Consider the following 21,292-nt stretch of genomic DNA (forward strand, 5'->3'; position numbering starts at 1 on the left):
AGTCGCCACCCTTCAGTCTTCACACCAACCAAGAAACCCCCAGCCTCTACACAGCCACACCACACCAGCTCGTCCCACTGGCTCCCACACGGCCTAGAACTCTTCGCTTCACACGGGAGGCTCCACTAGAGCACCTTTGGCTGCGCCCAGCCTGTCATCATCCTCTTCACGGTGATTTTGCCCTGCTGCTACAGTCGATGCAGTTCCTCGTTCTTTGGCACTCTCAGCGCTACCCACCTCAAAGCTTTCCCTTCAGCTCTCTCTGTCATCTTCACCTACGCTGCTCTTCACATGGGAGGTCTCCAGCTTCTACACGACGGCCACCATTCTGCTGCTCTCTCTTCCCTTGGCTCTGTCCTGTGGCTACTCCAGAGAGCCCCCACCTTCTCTGCACGACGGCCACCTTAGCTTGCTCTGCGGTTGCTTTAGCTCACCAGCCCGTCGCCCTTACATCCCCACTGCATCGGCTTTGTCCTGCGGGCGGCTGGTTGCACTTCACAAGGGGGGACCCCTAGCTGCTACACGACAGCCACCATTCTGCTGCTCCTTCCTCTGCAACACCTGCAGTTGCGCCCAAGACCCCCGTCAAAACAAGGCGACCTCTTCACGTCAGCTGTCTTCGCTTCTTCACCAGCCCCACGTCTTGACGCCAGCCACTTGCTGCTCACTGTCACCCGTCCTCTGCAAACCACTGTACTCGCACCACCACACGCCAGCCCATCGACGTCTCCAGTCCCCGCCCCTCTCAATCACGTCGGCTGCTCCAGTCAGCTACACGAGCAGCAGCCATGCTCTGCGCCCCAGCGCCTCTTTTGCTCTGTCTTGCAGCCGCGCCAGAGAGCCTCTACCTTCTCTGCCGGCGCTCCTTTTCAAACCGCCTACTCTCCACGCTCCGCAGCTTCGCCATCTTTCCAGAAGATGCGCTGGCAGCAACATCAACTTCCACGTGGTCATTCTTATTAATGGCCACGTTTACTATTATTTTTTATTTTTTCTTGTAAGGCCTACAAAATGGCCACACTCTCCTTTTCACACCAATCTAAAGGCCACCTTGGCCCATTAATCCTTTTCACCTCTAACTGCTTCACTTGCTTTCCATACCTTCTTTCGAATGCAGCTTACGGGTGCCCACTTATCCTTTGGATGCGCACACACTTCAAACGATCGAGTAGCTAAAACCACCTCCATCGAACTACATTCCGGACAGGCCTGCCATCAGGCCAAAAACAAATCCGTCCACCCTGTACACCTGGCTACGCCCTCAAAAGCAAAACCTTCACACACGCCACACATCCATATATACACAAGCCCAGAATACCTCTCAGAAAAATGCCTCACACATGGCAAGAGCATAATTGAGCAAAGGTAGCTATGGGCAAGGAGATAAAAGCGAAGAGAGCAAAACCTTGGATGATCAGCACCTCAACTACACAAAACTAACAAAGAAGAAGAATAATCCGTAACGCCAGCAATTTTTTTCAGGTAGGTTTACTTGTAGTAAGTTTTCAACAATAAATCCATATATCAACTCGACACTCTAGCCTTAGTTATTCATTATTACTAATTTCTCTAACGGGTGACCTAGTTGATGCTCATCACCATGTAATCACTCAATCTCTAAAGTATGCCTTTTGGGACCAGCATGGTTGGGTGGAAGTCTTTGCTTGGCTATTGCAAAATACATAGGAATTTGGCTTTGGCCAAGCAATGTTTCGGTCACCTTGTAACTATTGATTGTGAACATGAAATGGTTATGTTTAAATGTCAAATGTCTATGTTGATGTTGGCAAGTGGGAGGATGCAGTAGACTGCAAGAGTTTAAAAGGTGTGTAGATGCATGGTGAGGATTCTCATGTACAACTTGTGGGAGCATAATTTACACACACGCACACATGATACTGATCTTTCCTTGCTTCCTTATGATGATTATGATGATGATATACATCTTGTGGGAACATAATGTACACACACACACACACACACACGATAATTGTCGTTGACTAAGCCAAACTGTAGTAATCCACATGTGGTACTTATGTCAAGTGTTGTGGCCTTCAAAAGGCATGATGTGTGTTATGGGTGCTGCTTCAATAGGAAATCTTTAATACAAAAGTAAAAGAACTACCTAACATGAGGGAATTGTCTATTAAGATGGTGATTTTAATACTATTGTTGATGATGATAATTATGAAATGGCCACAATTGTGTGTGTGTGTGTGTGTGTGTGTGTGTGTGTGTGTGTGTGTGTGTGAGAGAGAGAGAGAGAGAGAGAGAGAGAGAGAAGAAATGTCTATGTTGGTGCTATGTCTGGAATGGTAATTTTTGAAAACTTAAGTTTAATGTTCAAATTTTTAGCCTATCTAACACGGTTTTAACATGGCATATTGTCATGTTTCTCTTTGTTATTGTATCCCTTCTACCCATGGGAGAGGCAAGCGTGGAAGGGGCTCTTGCGGCGGTCGAGGATCTACCTTGGTTGAGAATATTGACCAAGTACATGTTGTCCGGAGATAGATATGCAAGAAGACTATGATACACAGGCAGATGAGGCTCAAAGTCAAGATATGAACATAGGAGTAGTTCATGAGGTGGATAATACTCTGGGCCCTCAGAAGGCTTGCTTACAGATTGTCCCTTTTATTTTTTAGCTAGGGATACCTTTTCGAGAGTTGATGCCGAGGATGAAAACAAGATTTACATGGATAGGGGAGAAGACATATTGCATCAAACTTTTAGCTGTTTTCAATGTCCTCCCATCCCGTTGTGTAGGCTCATCCCGTATGCTAAAGTTCGGGGATTGCATCATGATGTCTTAGGATTGAAGACAACTTTTAGAAAAGAGGGTTATGTTCAAGAGAAAGGAGCATTTATTGTTTCTGTGTGGACCTACCACATAGAGAGGAGACTTTCGTCGAGTATGAGGTATTGGCAGGATGGGACCCTATTTGGCAAGAGATAAACACGGAGTTTGAGCAGAGATAGAGGAAAGGCCAAAACTCCATGCATTTTCAAATAGGATGCTCTATGTGTGGGAGGGAAACCATAGGATAGTTGCATGGCAATCCACAATAAGAGAAAGGTTCTCTCAAAAAAAAGAGAAGCATTACAGATTTTTGTGTACCGTGATCAACCCAACAAGAGTACCCAAGATTGCCTTGCTACTATCGAGTCTACAACGAATGAACTTGTGAGTGCTTTTTTTTTAAATTATTAAGTCTACACATTGCGTATGTATATCTAGTTGAAAATTGAAAACCAATGCACTTGTTTTTTTTTCTTTCGTTTTCAAGTTTGAACACCCATGCACTAGTGGCCACTAGCCTAAGAGATGAGATTATAAATTGCGCCAACATTTGTGCCGCAAGCTATAGTGACTACATGGATGGTTTGCTAGAGAGGGATAGGACGTTGATTGCTCAAATTAGAAAGAAGTATACAAAAGGTTCAGAGCCATGGTATCCTCTTACAAGGAGGTATTTGGGCAAACTAGTTTATAATGTAAGTTTATGTGGTACGAACATCGATGAACAACAATGTTTTCTCTTGTTTCCATGACAAAAGTAATGGATTGTTGCCAATTTTTGACTTGGACTTTTTATGCCAGGTTCAAATGACTCAAGCTCTTAAGCAAGCAAGGCAAAGTATGTCAGAGGAGGAGTTGAAAAGGTTGGAGGAGAAGGAGCTCGGCAAGCTTGCTATCTGGGTTTAGTGATTGTATTGGGAAGGTATGTAAGTGTTAGCTCTTGCAAACTAGAAGCATGACCATGTGATATGAGAATGTGTCATATTTATGTAGACATGGTTTGTAGATACTCAACGTTATTGGTCCTAATCTTGGTGATGAATGACTATGTGATATGAGAATGTTTCATAATTATGTAGACATGGTTTGTATATACTCAACATTATTGATCCTAAGCTTGGTAATGAATGGCGGACGAAAGTTTGGGCTCTGAAATGGGGATACAATAGCTTTGCGACTTTGGAGAAGCTGGCCTTGTGTGATGCTTCAAATGAAACAAAGATGTTGTGGTTGTCTCTCTTAGAGGAGGCTAATAAGGTAACAAAGGTAGCTTATGGCCTTACTCGTTGGGGATCATGTATTTAGAAAGTAAGTATCTTAATCATTAAATTGTGTTTGAAAATCATTGCTTCACTTATACATTGCCAATTTCTCAATGAGTTTCTACAATTGATGTAGTTGGTTTACGAGAGAGGACTTGCTTGATAAAGTGTATTTTTGGAAGTTTTGATAGAGAACTGTTTTTGCTTGAAATCTGGTTATTACAGTGCAGCAGTGCATTTTGGAAGTGCAAACAGGGTTTGCACATGTATTGTTGATACTGGGTGTATGTACATGTAGTCTGGTCACATTTGGTGACACATAGGCTATGCTGAAGTATGCTGCAGCAGTTATAGGAGATACTGTTGTATTACAGATTGCATACAGAAGTTGTCTGTTTTTAGGTTATTTGATTATTACTGCAAGAAAACATGTATGATGAAATTAATCAAATTGTTAGTGAGAAGATGGATAAGAATAACTTCCATGCCTGGAAGTTCAGAATGACCAATTTCCTAATGGGGGTAAAGGATTTTGGGATTATGTAGAAGGAGACAATGAGGAGCCTCCAGAGTTATCTGAGGAGAATGCCACTTCTGCAGATATAAAGGCATTCAAGGATTAGAATCAGGGTGCAAGAAAATTCATGTACTGGCTTTCAATTAGTGTCACAGACACTATGATAGGACACATACAAGATGTAAACACTCCAGCAAGCAGGCTGCATGGCAGAATTTGGTTCAGATGTTCCAGACTAACACAAAGGCAAGGAAGTTGCAGTTAAAGCAAGAGTTGCATACTGTGGAAAATAAAAGCATGTCAATCAATGAATATTCCTTAAAGAACAAGGGCATTGTTGAATCCCTTGGGTCTATCAATGTATCAGTGGAAGATGATGATTTGGTGAGTGCTTGTCTGAATGGACTTGGCAAAGAGTACAAGCCATTCAAGACCTCCATTGCAGTTAGGGAGAATATTCCCAACTTTTAGGACTTGATATCTATGTTGATCATAGAAGAAAAGGCTTTAGATGAGGATTCTTCTTCACAAAGCAAGAACACATCAGAACACGCCTTCTACTCTAATTCAGGCAGAGGCAGAGGTAGAGAGGCCATGGTCAACGAGGCCAAGGTGGTGGCCGACAAGGAAATTAGAATTCTGGACAACAACAGTCTAATGATTCACAATAGCAATCATACACAGGTGGAAGAGGCTAGTCTAGAGAGGCAAGGGGAGCCAAAGAGGCCGAGGTGGTTGGCAAAGAAATCAAAATGCAAATAGCATAGAGTGCTATTATTGTGGCAAACTAGGACACATGGAAAAGGACTGCTACAAAAACCAGAATGACATTAAAAGTGGGAAGTTACAATAAGGCAACTATGCATCATCTAGCAAACATGCAGGTGATGATGACAGAAGTGAGCAGTTGTTTGTGATGCAGCACATACTTAGTTCCATAATAGGGGATGTGTCAAGATCTCAAGATATATGGTATGTGGATTCTGGCGCCTCTTACCACATGACCAGTCATGCTGAGTGGTTTAGAGATATGCAGAAAATGAAAAAACCAGGTTATGTAGAAACAAGTGATGATACTGCGCATCCCATTACCCATGTTGGTAAAGTGCCATTGTCTATGCAGGATGGCAAAATGAAGTACTTGGCTAATGTACTTCATGTTCTGAATATTACAAAGAGCCTGGTTTCTGTTGGATAGATGGTTGAGCAGGGTCTGCAAGTGAGATTTAATCCTTAAGGATGTTTTGTGGAAGACTTCAAAATAAGTGTCGCTTGGTTGCAAGGGTAACAGAAATGGCAGGATGTTTACTTTGGATTGAACATGCCTAAGATAAAGGTAGCCATGTTTGCGCACGGAATAGGTGTCATTGCAAATATTGACATATGGCACAAGTGCATTGGTCATGTGAATGTACAGGACTGAAGTCTATGTAGGCCCAAAATATTGTTGCAAGTTTGTTAAATTTTAAGGTTGACGGTATGTATAATGTATGTGAAGCATGCCAACTTGGTAAGCAGGCCAAACATGCTTTCCCACATGAAAATCATGTCAGTGCAAGGCCATTGGATGTCATACATTCAGATGTATGGGGACCGACCAAGATTGCAACAATTGCAGGTTGCAAGTACTATGTTACATTCCATGACCACACTACGAAAGTGTGGGTTTATTTCGTGAAGGAGAAAAGTGAGGTGTTTTCTCACTTTCAGAGATTTAAAGCCTTGGTCAAGAAGGAAAAAGGCATGCAAATAAAATGCCTAAGATCAAATGGTGGGGGAGAATATTTCTCCAATGAGTTCAGCGATTTCTTGAGAAAGCAGGGAATCAAGAGGCAATTTACGTGCAGGTACACTCTACAACAGAATAGTGTTGTAGAAAGCAAAAACAGGCACATTGCAGAAGTGGCACGTGCCTTGATGAGACTAAAAAGAATATGCCACATTACTTTTGGGCAGAAGCAATAGCAATTGTTGTATACAATATTGTCAAAATTATGGGGAGTATGCACAACGGAAGCAATAGTTGATAGCAAGATAGAGCAACATATATGAGAGAGAGCAAGAACACAAGATGTATAGAAAGCTTCTATATTACCTTCTATTTCAGCCACTCCAAAGTTGGCTTAACCTTCACTCTCAAGTGTTGTGTCACTTGTGTTACAAAAAGTGAGTCCTCATACCCTTTATATAGGGTTCACCAAGGGCTAGGGTTGGGCCAACCCTAGATCCCTTTTCCAACCACATGCCCACTTTATTTGGGGTGTGTTCACACCTACATGACCTCTTTCTCTCACCCTTTATCACTTGTACATCATATATTTCAACACCCCCTCTCAATGCCACCATGGGATAATGCCAAACATGGAGCAAGGTGAGCATTGGACATACAAGAACAAAATGACCCCCTCTCAACCATAGAATAGATGACAAGGAGGTAGCCTTTATAGATTAGGCTTTTTACAAAAGTGATGAGTTATAGAGAAATGTGGTTCACTCCCAATTCTAGTATACATGCTTCACTCCTCAACTAGAAGAGTTGCTTATCATGTGAGGAACTTCCAAAATTACCCTCAACCTTAATAGCGTCTTTGGTAGCATCTCTTCTATAGTGGTTTCGTGCACCACCCTTGTTGCTCCTTTGCTTTGATGAAACCATCTTCTTGCAAAAGACAGTCTTCAAGTGGGATTTGGCTGTACAATTCTTCATTACATTGGCTTCATTGGTTGTTGCATCTTCGTTCTTCTCCAATCCTTTCTTGTGGTAGACATGCTTCATGCATACATGTCTCCTTCCTCCAAACATGCTAGCTTCCTTAGTCCAACTGCCACATAGACTAACACATGGCTGTCACCCATGTTTTAATAGCTTATGCATGTGATTCTCAATATGCTTTTTGCTTCCACCTTCCACTTCATCATGATGCATAAATACATACACCAATGTGAACATTGATTTAGGAGAGGTCTTACTATTAGTTTATAAACACAAGGGCAGTGTCTAACTCCATTACAATATAGTAGATGGCTTTCATGCATATGAGTTCATAAAAAAATTAGGGTCGGATTTCATGCTTGATGCGTCGAATTTGCTTTGATACCATGTCGAAATTATGGGGAGTATGCAAAACAGAAGCAATAGTTGATAGCAAGATAGAGCAACATATATGAGAGAGAGAAAGAACACAAGATGTATAGATAGCTTCTATATTACCTTCTATTTCAGCCACTCCAAAGTTGGCTTAACCTTCAGCCTTAAGTGTTGTGTTACTTGTGTTACAAAAAGTGAGGCCTCCTGCCCTTTATATAGGGTTCACCAAGGGCTAGGGTTGGGCCAACCCTAGATCCCTTTTCCACACACGACCACTTTATTTGGGGTGTGTTCACACCTACATGACCTCTTTATCTCACCCTTTATCACTTGTACGTCATATATTTCAACAATTATGAATAGGACACTCACTACAACTATTCATGGTATGAACAGAAGTTTACAGGCATAAGACCGGATGTGTCTCACTTGAAAGTGTTTGGGTGTATTGCATATGTACATGTTCCTAATGAAGTGAGAACAAAGATGGATCCAAAGGAAGAGAAATGCATCTTCATTGGATATGCTATGGAGCAAAAAGGTTATAGATGCTATAACCCTACCACTCGTGAGATGCGAGTAAGCATAGATGTTGTCTTCAATGAGATGAGTAGCTGGTATGCACCCGTAATGAAGGCAACAAAAGATACAGATGTAAGAAGTGCTAATGTTGCACCACATGTAGAGCAACAATCACAGGTGCTAAGTGGACTTGGGGAGTCCTTGAGCAGTGGATCCAATGTTAGCCCATGGTCAGGCAAGTTAAGGAATGATGCAGGTACACATGTATCACGGAAAGGGAAGGAAAAGGTAGATCAAACTTTTGTGCCTGATCTGTCACAACAAGTCACTCATATGTCATCGATGGTGAGTCTTGTGGCTCAGAGCAGAGCCTTAATGAGGAGCTTGGAATTCCGTCTGTGGTTACTCCTGGCGTAAGGAGAACCATGGCTGTTTTGAGGATGCCTGGCAGTGATCCAGGTGTACGTATGTCTACGAAGGTTAGATACCCTGTTGTTGACATGTTGAGATATGATGGATATACAGTGCCCATCATTATTCTTACATGGTAAAAGCAATACAGGAGGTTGAGCCCACTTGCTTTGAGCAAGCAATTAGAAATAAGAAATGGGAAGATGCCATGGATGAAGAGATGGCAGCATTGGATGCAAATGCAACATGGAAGTTAGTGCCTTTGCCTAAGGAAAAGAAGGCAATTGGATGTAAGTGGGTGTATAAAGTCAAGCACAATGCTAATGGTTTAGTGAGCAGGTACAAGGTAAGATTGGTTAACAAGGGCTATGTGCAGACTTATGGCATAGACTATGAGGAGACATTCAGTCTGGTTGCAAGAATGGCAACTGTGAGAGATGTCACTATTATGGTTGTAGAGCGAAGGATTGGTCTTTACATCAAATGGATGCAAATAATGCTTTCTTGCATGGTGATTTGCAACAAGAAGAAGTGTACATGATGCAACTGCCAGGTTATGAGAGTGATGCACATCCGGATTTTGTGTGCAGGTTATGCAAAGCCTTGTATGGCTTGAAGCAGGCACCCAGAGCATGGTCAAACAAGATCGGGGAGTATCTTGTTATCATTGGACTTCAAATATCCAATGTAGATTTTTCAATATATGTGAAAAAGACAGATAGAGGGATCATGCTATTAGTCATCTATGTGGATGACTTTATTATCACTAGTGATAGTGATGCAGACATACATGATGTCAGGATGCTTTTGAAGTAGAAGTTTGAGATGAAGGATTTGGGTGAGTTGCGGTATTTCTTGGGCATAGAGGTGGTGAGATCACCTCATGACATTTTGCTATTATAGAGGTAGTATGGCCTGGACATGTTGTCCAAGTATGGTATGACAGGATGTAAGCCTATTTTAATTCCATTGGAGCAGAACACAAAGCTTTCCACAGATACATGTGAGCTTTTGGAGGACCCCACTACATACAAGCGCATAGTGGATAGTTTGATCTACATGACCATTACAAGGCCAGACTTGAGCTATGTTGTTGGACTTGTGAGTCAGTTTATGCAGGCCCCTAGGAAGCCACACTTGGATGTGGCTAGATGGATCCTTAGGTACATAAAGTCCATAGTTGACTATGGACTTTACTGTGAGGCTGGTACAGAGATACAATTGCATGGGTACACAGATGCTGATTGGGCTAGTAGTATTGCAGACAGGAGATCTACCAATGGTTTTATGTTCTCATTTGAGAAGTGTTGCTGTGAGTTGGAGAAATAAGAAGTAGCCAATAGTTGCCTTGTTAAGTACAGAGGCAGAGTACAGGGGTGCTGCTATGGTAGCTTTTGAGGTAGCTTGGTTTCATAAGCTACTTGGTGACATGGAAGAGCCCGTGAATAGGGCAGTTGTCATATATTGTGAGACAACATGAGTAGCATACAGTTGGCCAGTAACCTAGTATATCATGCTAGAATGAAGCACATTGAGGTGTATTATCACTTTGTGAGGGAGAAGGTTCTAGTAGAAGATGTAGATATGGTATATGTCACCACAGAGGTTCAGCTGGCTGATATCTCCATGAAGGCGTTGGGCAAAGAGAAGCTCCATAGGTTTAGGAGCTTACTTGGAGTGCAGTGTGTGGAGTTGAGCTCGAGGGGGAGTGTTGAGATATCGAGCTCAACTAGTGCTATGGCAGACATTGATGACCCGCTTGGGTGATAGCTTCCGCATCTACACCACTGGTATGGTTGGTGAGATTATGGGTGATATGCGGCCACTGGGATGACAGGCTATGTGATAGCCATTTTGGATTACTAGAGACTGGCATAGTTATAGCGCCATCTCATTTAGTCGGGTTCACATTATGGACCGGCCCTTGTATGTTGTTGTAGTTGAGTACTAACCCATCATATAGTGTGTACTCTTATCTTTATGTTATGTTGGTTGAGTAGAGAAGAAGAAGATGGAGAGGATGATGGAGCTCCTCCAGTATGAGAGAGCTCCATCATATAGTGTGTACTCTTATCTCATATAGTGTTTTGTAGAGGATGATGAAGCTCCTCCATTATGGGAGTCAAGTAAATAGGCTGAATGTGTAGAGGGTTTTGGTGCTGAAGACATCTCTGAGAAGCCCGCTGTCACCAACGTTGAAGTAGAGTCTGATGAAGCTTCAGCAGTACAAGAGTCTACAGAGGAGTCTAAGAAACATGCTGAATGTGCAGAGGCTGTTGTTGGTGTTGAAGACATCTCACAGAAGCCTGCTGGTACTATTGAAGTAGAGGATGATGAAAATTCTCTAGTATAGGAGTCTGTTCCAGTAGACCTTGATTCTGGAAATGATGAAGTTCCTCTAGGATAGTTGTTTGGTGGGAGGGGACTGAAGTGTCGTGGTTCCAAGGTGGCTGGCATTGGTGAGTGTGTGAATTGTATATGTTTTCGTGGTCTTGTTACTACATGGTATGTTACTAAAGAGTATGTTTCTTTACAGCACGTACCTCTGAAAAATTAAAAAAGTCAAAGAAGGCTGGTGAGACAGAGATGCATGAAAACCAGGAAGCTGAGAGCAAGAAAGAAGAAGACTAGGAAGATGAGAGTAGGAAAAAAGAAGCTGAGAGCAGGAAAGAAGAAGCTGAACAAGGAAACGAGGAGTATGAGAAGACGCCTGAAGAAGCACATGAAGGTGCTACAAAACCAAAGGCCTAAGCCCCATGCTTGCAAAAAAATATGAACCCTGTCCTGTTTATTTTATGTGTGTTGAAGTCACACACTGTATTGTAACACTCTTCCTAACCAAACTTGGGTTTTGATGAATAGACTTGGTGATTGTATTGTATCACAATTCACTTTTGCTATTTATAATTTTGTCTCTTCTACTTCTTATTTAATTTAAACATGTTTCATCCCTTTGTTGCTAGTATGATTCCAATGTGTCTTGCAGTTAAAGTGCCTTGGTGGGTGGAAGAAGATAATTTGAAGAAACAATCTTATACGAGCGTAATCAGTGAATTGCTAGCAACTACAGGTAGGCTTGTGGTCCTTGATGTGAATGGGGTTCTTCTTAAAAGCTTTCAATATACATATCGTCTCATGAAATTTCTTATAGTGACCGTTACAACATAGTTGAGGTCAATCAGTTTCATTATTGTGCTGTGCGGAGAGATGTAGAAGACTTCCTTCTTAAACTTAAAAGGATGTGTGACATTATCATTTGGAGCAGCTGCACAACGAAAAACCTGGCTGACATGCTTGACGCCTACTTTCCGGGTCATGTGTCAGTTTGGTTTTTTTATAGGTATTGTATTGAAGCTGAATAAGATGTTGGTATCATTACAAGTCATTGATATTGCCAAACTATCATCCTAATTACCATCTTATGTTTGCTTTCCCATGTGAAGACATATTTGGTCATGAGGAATGTGAGATGTGGTGGGAAACACTTGCTGAGATTCCTTATGCGCCCACAGAGGTCTATAAGAAGCCAATTTTTTTGAAGATTCTAAAGAATGTGTGGGCAAAGCACTCGGAGTTTGATTCCACGAACACAATCCTAGTTGACAATAAGTGCTATAAGTCCCTGAAGAATGACTATGAAAACTGTTTGGTCATTCATGGTTTTGATCCACAACTAACAAATCAAGATACTCCTTTGGCTAGAAGGATGGGTGAAAGACCCTTGTCCAAGGGCTTATTCTCGAGGACATCCGATATTTGACATAGAGGATGATATCTCGGGTTTGGTATCTAATTACTTTGTAGAACAAGAAGGATATGCATACCGAATGGACAAGCCGGATTATGATTGATACCCTACAAAATTACTATTGTTACTATTTGTTTACAAAATTACTATTGTAACCACTATTGGTATTGTTGAGATATGATGACAAGTTACTGTTTGTTTACAAAATCCTGTTACAATATGATGACTTTCTGCTTTTAAAATATAATATGATGTTTTATCATCGTGTTTAATTTCAGATGTTTAATTGGTGTTCTAACATAATGTCTAATTTTAGATGTTTTATCAGATGTGTAATTGGTGTTCTAACATAATGTCTAATTTTAGATGTGTGCCTTACAAGGTATTGTGCTACCTAACAATGTACTACCTTACAAGGTACTGTAGTACCAAACAAAGTACCTAATATAGTACCTAACCACGTACTGTAGTACTTAGCAAAGCACTATAGTACTTAGCAAAGTACTGCAGTACTGAACAAAGTACTATAGTACTGTGCTATCTAACAATGTACTACCTTATAAGGTACTGTAGTACCTAGCAAAGTACCTAACAAGATATTGTAGTACCTAGAAAATTCCTTTAGTACCTAACAAAGTACCTAATATAGTACCTAACAAGGTTCTGTGTAGTACTAGCAAAGTACTGTAGTACCTACCAAAGTACCTAACAAGATACTATAGTACCTAATAAGGTACTTTACTACTACCTAACAAGATAGTGTATCTACCAAAGTAATTAACAAAATATTGTACTACCTAACAAGGTACTGTATTGTACTGTACTTTACTACCTTACATCCACTATTAAACTTAGGACCTAATAGGGCACTGTTATACTTAGTACTTTATAGGGCACTGTTATAATGAGTACTTTAGAAGGTACTATATGTGATTTGTTACTTTAAACAAGGTACTTTACTACCTAACAAGATATTGTACCTACCAAAGTGTTGTAGTACCTACCAAAGTACCTAACAAGGTATTGTACTACCTAACAAGATATTGTACCTACCAAAGTACTGTAGTACCTACTAAAGTACCTAACAAGGTACTGTACTACCTAACAAGGTATTTTACTACCTAACAGGGTACTGTACTGTGCTGTACTTTAGTTTACTACCTTACATCCACTGTTATGCTTAGCACCTAACAAGGCACAACTATACTTAGTACTTTACAGGGCACTGTTATAATGAGTACTTTACAAGGTACTGTATGTGATCTGTTACTTTAAACAATACAATGGTACTCTGGTTTATGGCAAAAAACTCTAACACAAGACACCGTAGAATACCAAAAACTAACCGGTCAATCGCTTACATGCACACAGCATTATGTCTTTACCAAAACTTTATGACTTCACTACAAGGAGTAGTCTACCACAATCTATCGGGAGCAGTGTACAAAACAGGTAATCCATAACACCATTACTACGGCATCATAGTTGCATCATCTTCACTAGCCTCATCATATGGCATACTATTGTATATGTTTTCGTAGACCTGAGTGGATAGATTGAATAGGTTTTGGCATCCTAGTATAGCCTCCAACGAAAACTTTATGGCTCTTACAAGGTGTGAGTAGATCATAACAAGGGGTTGACCATCTAGAAGTGTGTAGGTATCAATCTTACCTTGAAATTGGGCATAGTAAAAGCCTTCAACTACAAAGGCACCTCTTACAATTTTGTTGTGCCATGCATCCTTCTGTGCCTTCACTATCTGGTACACCACTTTGGTGCATTTTAGTAGATAGAAATCCTCTCCCTGTTCTGTTGCTTTGATTGCAAAGTTGTCTCCAATGGACAATGCATCAGACAAAAGTTGGGGGTCACCTTCATACATTGGCATGTTGAAACAATAATTCATTGGTTGATTGAAGACCTGATCATCAACATCTTCATCATCATCATCATCGTTGCATATTGTGCCTAAATCTGGTAATGGCTCAATGCTGAGATATAGGCATGCATCTACATATTTTTTGTTTGTACATCTTCTCCATTGTCCATGCATACATGGGTCACAAAAGCATGAGAGTTGACGAACTCGAAGAGCACAACCATATTCCTTTGAATACCCATCAACATACATGGGTCACAAAAGCATGAGAGTTGACGAACTCGAAGAGCACAACCATATTCCTTTGAATACCCATCAACATAATGAAATGAGCATGAGCCTGTAATACACTCATAGTCCCATTGATGCTCCCATGGCACATCCTCCGGCCTCACCAACCAAAAAACCCTCTCTGTACTGCAACGGTGGTCATTTTCTTTGAGAGTAAATGTGTGCCTTAAATAATTGACTACATCAAATGCACACTTCATAGACCAAGCATCTGGTTTCAACTCCTCATGCATGAGAGTTCTCTTTATAACAGTGCTTGTGCCATCATGCTCTCCTTTTCCATGTCCCGATGCAAAAAAAGTTATGCGTCATTTGCAAACCTATGAGCTGATAATACCTAACAACAAAATAGAAGGGCCTTTGTGCTTTAAATTGAGAGGTTGCACCATTAGACCACACCCAGTGACGTTGCACAGAGAGTTCTCTTTATAATAGTGCTTGTGCCATCATGCTCTCCTTTTCCATGACCCGATGCAAAAAAGTTATGCGTCATTTGCAAACCTGTGAGCTGATAATACCTAGCAACAAAATAGAAGGGCCTTCATGCTTTAAACTGAGAGGCTGCACCATTAGACCACACCCAATGACGTTGCAGAGAGAAGCCTTTTTGTTTCAGCCAGCTGTCATGAAGCAGAAAACAGTGTTGGACAAAAAGTGTGCCATGCATCTTATTGTCAGATATGTAGAAATGGATGGTTTTTTCAGTTGAACCACTACATTTTCTCACATACGTTATGTGAACAAGTATTGTGACGACCTGAGTCGAGTACCAATGCAGGGACTGTATCTCATTTTGAATTTTAAATGAGAATTCTCTGCAAAGTCAATGACTGAAACCACAACGTCTGATGGAAAGTTAAGCAAGCATTCTTTAAACTATCTTGACTGGCACCTGAACATGAAGTTATGTTTTGTGAATCTTGTGTGCTGAGAAGAAAATAGGTTAACAAAGTCTTTACTTCTCATCTGCTGCACTACCAAGTCCTTTCTTTTCTTCTCAAAACCACTTTCATCAATTTGGCCTATGCCAACATCTGAAAATCTCTTCATAGTTACTTCCCTACTGTCCTTTGAGATCTCACCTGGGCACATCAACAATCTTCTCAACAATCTACTAACACCACATTCAGTACACTTCCCCAATAGATATTTTTTTGCATGAAACTGTGAATCAGGAGCCTTAGCACATAAAATAGATTCCCATATATCATTGTTGCTCTGATACATTGATTGGTTTGCAAGACACTTACATGTTTCTTGTCCTCTGCAGCAACAAACTAAACATTTGCAAGTACATGATATTCCATGATGCCCAAATTTGTTTTGGTGCATATGATTGTCTCCTTAAAAAACATTTTCTGGACATGATATACACAGCAACAAGTATACCGCTCCTTCAATTTTCGGATGTAGTAAGGCTTTATGCTCTTGAAGCATCTAAGCGATATGGTGACTGCTAGATGGGTCTTTTGGAATCTTCTATACAACTCCACCTATGATCTCATGAACATGTACATGGCAATGAGTACTTTAGCCAACACAGTACCTAAATAACCTTACACGGTACTTTTGGTACTTAGTTTCCTACACACCTTGGACTATAGAAGGGTGACCCAAAGGTACTTCAATAAAAAATAAATCTACGTAGGGAGTACCTAAACTACCTTACATGGTAGTAAACTTACTACAAAGTACCCTAGGCTAACTAACAATGTTCAGCCAACAAGAAATGTACTTATAGAGTACCTTACAGGGTAGATTTTGGTACTTAGTTTACTACAAAGTACCTTGGACTCTAGAAGGATGTACCCATGGGTACTTCAGTCAACAAGAAATCTACCTATGGGGTACCTAGACTATCTGACAAGGTAGTTTTGGGTACCAAATTTATTAAAAAGTACCTGGACTAAATAACAATGTACACAAGGGTACTTTTGCCAACAAGAAATGTACTTATGGAGTTGAGAAACTACCTTACAGGGTAGGTTTTGGTACTTAGTTATACTTCAGTTAAAAATAAATCTACATATAGAGTACCTAAACTTCCTTACAGGGTAGTTCTAGGGTAACCAACTTACTACAAAGTACCCTTGGCTAAATAACAATGTACCCAAGGGTACTTCAACCAACAAGAAATGTACTAAACTACCTTATAGGGCAGATTTTGGTACTTAGTTTACTACAAAGTACCTTGGACTCTAGAAGGGTGTACCCATGGGTACTTCAGTCAATGAGAAATCTATCTATGGAGTTCCTAGACTATCTTACAGGGTAGTCTTGGGTACCAAATTTACTAAAAAGTACCTGGACTAAATAACAATGTACCCGAGGGTACTTTTGCCAACAAGAAATGTACTTATGAAGTTGAAGAACTACCTTAAAGGGTAGGTTTTGGTACTTAGTTGTACTTAGTTATACTTAGTTGTACTTCAGTAAAAAATAAATCTACCTATGGAGTACCTAAACTACCTTACAGGGGAGTTCTGGGTAACAAACTTACTACAAAGTTACCCTGGGCTAACTCAAAATGTACGCAAGGGTACTTTAGCCAACAAGAAATGTCCTTATAAAGTACCTAAACTACCTTACAGGGAAGATTCAAGTACTTAGTTTACTACAAAGTACCTTGGACTCCAGAAGGGTGTACCCATGGGTAGAAATCTACCTGTGGAGTTACTAGACTATCTTACAGTGTAGTTTTGAGTACCAAATTTACTAAAAAGTACCTAGACTAAATAACAATGTACCCAAAGGTAATTTTGCCAACAAGAAATGTACTTATGGAGTTGAGGAACTACCTTATAGGGTAGGTTTTGGCACTTAGTTGTACTTAAGTCATAAAGAAATCTACCTATGGAGTACCTAAACTACCTTACAGGGTAGTTTCTGGGGGTAACAAACTTACTACAAAGTACCCTGGGAAAAAGTACCCTAGGCTAAATAACAATGTACCCAAGGGTACTTCAGCCAACCTGAAATGTACTTATAGAGTACCTAAACTACCTTACAGGGCAGATTTTGGTACTTAGTTTACTACAAAGTACCTTGGACTCTAGAAGGGTGTACCCATGGGTACTTCAATCAACAAGAAATCTACCTATGGAGTACCTAGAATATCTTACAAGGTAGTTTTGGGTACCAAATTTACTAGAAATTACCTGGACTAAATAACAATGTACCCAAGGGTACTTTTGCCAACAAGAAATGTACTTATGGAGATGAGGAACTACATTACAGGGTAGGTTTTGGTACTTAGTTGTACTTTAGTCAAAAATAAATCTACCTATGGAGTACTTAAACTACCTTATAGGGTAGTTCTGGGTAACAAACTTACTACAAAGTAAATAACAATGTACTTTAGTCAAAAATAAATCTACCTATGGAGTGCTTAAACTACCTTATAGGGTAGTTCTGGGTAACAAACTTACTACAAAGTAAATAACAATGTACCCAAGGGTACTTCAGCCCCAACAAGAAATGTAGTTTACTACAAAGTACCTTGGACTCCAAAAGGGTGTACCCATGGGTACTTCAGTCAACAAGAAATCTACCTATTAAGTACCTAGACTATCTTACAGGGTAGTTTTGGGTAGCAAATTTAATAAAACATACCTAGACTAAATGACAATGTACCCTTGGGTACATTTGCCAACAAGAAATGTACTTATGGAGTTGAGGAAATACCTTACAGGGTAGGTTTTTTTACTTAGTTTACTACAAAGTACCTTGGATGACAGAACACTGAACTGTAGGGTACCCTGGAGTACATAACACTGAACTGTAGGGTACTTCAGTCAAGTAGAAATGTGCTTCTGGAGTACCCAGACTACCTTTAAGGGTATTGTGGAGTACTTAAAAGGTACTGTAGTAAACATAGATTAGGAACTATGGAGTAATTACAAGTGTAGGTACAAGGTACTGTAGTACTGTGCCATGCACTACAAAGTAAGTACTATGTGTGTGACTACAAAATATTACAAACTACATCACATGTTATACACAAGTTAATACACCTCACCCCATATCTCCTAATATAGAAAACAAGTTAGATAATTGAAAAAGATGGATTGTACCTGAGACTCATCATCAAGAAGATGGACCGGATGTCAGACCACACTTTTTCTTCCTATTCTCTTCCGATAGACATCCTTTTTGTTGGGTGAAACTCAGAGTTTCAGAGCTCCAGAAGGCATACACAAGATCTCTAATTTCACAGGTTATGATGGTACTTCGAGAGAGTTGTCTTTCACATGTACTAAATGGCAGTACTTCGTCATCATCTTTAGTTTTCATACGAGAATGAGCTGAAATAACATTTCTCTTGTGTATACCCAGCACTTTTGCTACTTTAGAATGATTCATGTGATTTGTGCCATCGGAATTTTTCATGAGCATTGTCAAAGAAGCTCATTTCACAAACAGCTCGTTTCTTGAGTGGGGCACCTTAATTTGGCTCAGGGTATTACAAATGTTACTGAGAAGAGTGGTTTCTACATTATGACTTGATGTCTGTAGATGACAGAATGCTGGATGAAGGAGGAGTTGCTGAAATATTTACCTTTGATAAGCTAAGCTTAGACTTGTTGTCTTTGTGTTCCAGCACTTGGCCATAGCTGAACAAATCTTTTTTCTTCTTTTGTCTTCCTCCTCTGTAGATGGGTCTTCCAACAATATGTATTTTTCTCTTGCTCTCCTTCTTTGCTCTCTTTTCCGTGAAGCCTAGTACTCCCGCATAGAAGATGTGTTGCTGATTTGATTATTGCTATCAATATTTTCCTTTTCAGGAACTATGGTGGAATAGAATGTGCTGTTACTAGAGCTAATGTCCACCCTGACACCTATTGATGGATAGTTGTTTCCAACATTTTCCATACTAGGATTACTGTCCAAATCGCTAAACCAGCCTTCCATACCACGAACAGAAAGACAAAGCTCAGAGAGAAGGGAGAGCTTCAGATGGGTGACAATAGCAAGATTAGAGAGGAGAAGAGAGAAACAGAGAGACGGGTCACATAACAGCTCAAAGAGAAGAGAGACCTTCAGATGGGTGACAATGGTGGGATCAGAGAGGAGAAGAGAGAGAGGATTGTAGCCATGAGTGCAGAGAGAGAATCGAGTGTAGTCGCGATGATGCAACCGCAATAAAGTCTTAAATGTTTTTATTATACATAGCATATCTACAATATCACTAAAACTAGGTGTGGTGCAACTTTTTTGTATTTAAATTCTCTTCTTCTTCTCACACTACTTTCACCTAAAAAAAGGAGTGTCCATGACACTCCTTTTGTTACCACCTAAGCATGCTTTCACCCGTAACAAAGGAGGATTGATATAGCAAAGAATATAGTTAATTATTAAATAAGACAATATAATAGGTTAAATACTTACATAGAGGCTTTTGGACAACACGAGTGTATCTAACATCCATAATATTCCATAATCCATATTTTTTAAGATGAGTTTTTCTTTAAAACCAATATATTGACACTATGTTACTACACTTTTAGAAAGCTTACCCCAATGTTTTTACTTTCATTTAGAGTAATGAGGACTTCTTAATATTTACCTTGATATTTATGTTTTCTTAGCATTGGGCATATTGATAATCTTAGATACTATAGTAGGTTACACTTCATGGCATATAAGTTTATTGTTAATAACTGATATGGGTAACTTGGTGGTTTCAATCAGTAACGTCCACTTCAAGCAACACATGCCCATACTTTGAACTATAAAGAATATCTTCACTATATTGTATTGACATCCTTAATGGGTTCTGAGCTCTCAACAAATTCTTCCACACCTTAAAACATCAATGTTGTATCATGAGGAACACGACTTATAAACACATGTAAAAGATCCAAAACTAGTCACGGTATTCTTGGATGGCCTAGTGAAGGAGGAAAGGCTTACAAAGTATACAAGCTTATTTTATTGGAAATCAATGCTCCACTCTTATTACTCAAACTGTGCAGGTGACATATTGCTCTATTTTGTAAGGCATATTGCTCTATTTTGTAAGGCTCCATGTATGAGGAGTAGCCATTGTGTTGAGCCCCCGATTGCCCACTTTGGGACATGTGTGGCCAAATGGTTAGGATACAAATTATGTAGACTTGGCACCATCTCAAGTAGGATGCATGTTAGTGCAGGCTGATTCGCCGCACTCTCAAAAGAGGATTGAGACATTTAATGATAAGTTGGGAAGCAAGGATCTGAAGAGGGGAATGTTGGTTTTGACGTACAATAATGCTCTTGATACATCATTTCAGACCAAATTCAGAGTCAAATGGAAAGGACCATTTATTTTGTACATGAAGTTTTTCCTAATGTAACTTATTAGTTACAAGACCTAGGAGGTCAGATGCATGCTAGTACAGTTAATGGCCTAAGGTTGAGGCCATATCATATCAAAGTCATGTGAAGCAGAAAACACATAGTGAAATACTTTAAAGTGTTTCACCAAGAGGTTGGGGACAATATGTGAGAGGAGTCTAGAACTGAAATCAAACATGGCGTATGGGAACATGTAATGTATGTAGAGTGGTGTGAAATGAATCCTAGGTGGCAGAGATAGCGTGGCGACCAAAGTGGATAAGTGCAGGTGCAAAAAAAAAGGAGGTGTATGGGAGAACAAGGGAACCGAGCAACACTACATTCTAGAAGGAGTCAAGGAAGGTGACGGGCTTGAGGGGGGGGATTATGAAGATATTCGGGGGCAAAAAAGAGGACAGAAGAGAGAAGCAAGAGAGTGAAGAGTGAGTGAAG

General features: G+C 40.2%; 1 pseudogene; it reads left to right on the plus strand.

Moving 5' to 3' along the window:
• The first annotated feature begins 1,761 nt into the window (after positions 1–1,761).
• Positions 1,762–10,956, plus strand: LOC147635338 (uncharacterized; annotated as a pseudogene).
• The last annotated feature ends 10,336 nt before the right edge of the window (positions 10,957–21,292 follow it).

This window comes from Cibotium barometz, chromosome 9 (genome assembly GCF_041138505.1).
Source record: "Cibotium barometz isolate CiBa-2024 chromosome 9, ASM4113850v1, whole genome shotgun sequence".
Classification (NCBI taxonomy): domain Eukaryota; kingdom Viridiplantae; phylum Streptophyta; class Polypodiopsida; order Cyatheales; family Cibotiaceae; genus Cibotium; species Cibotium barometz.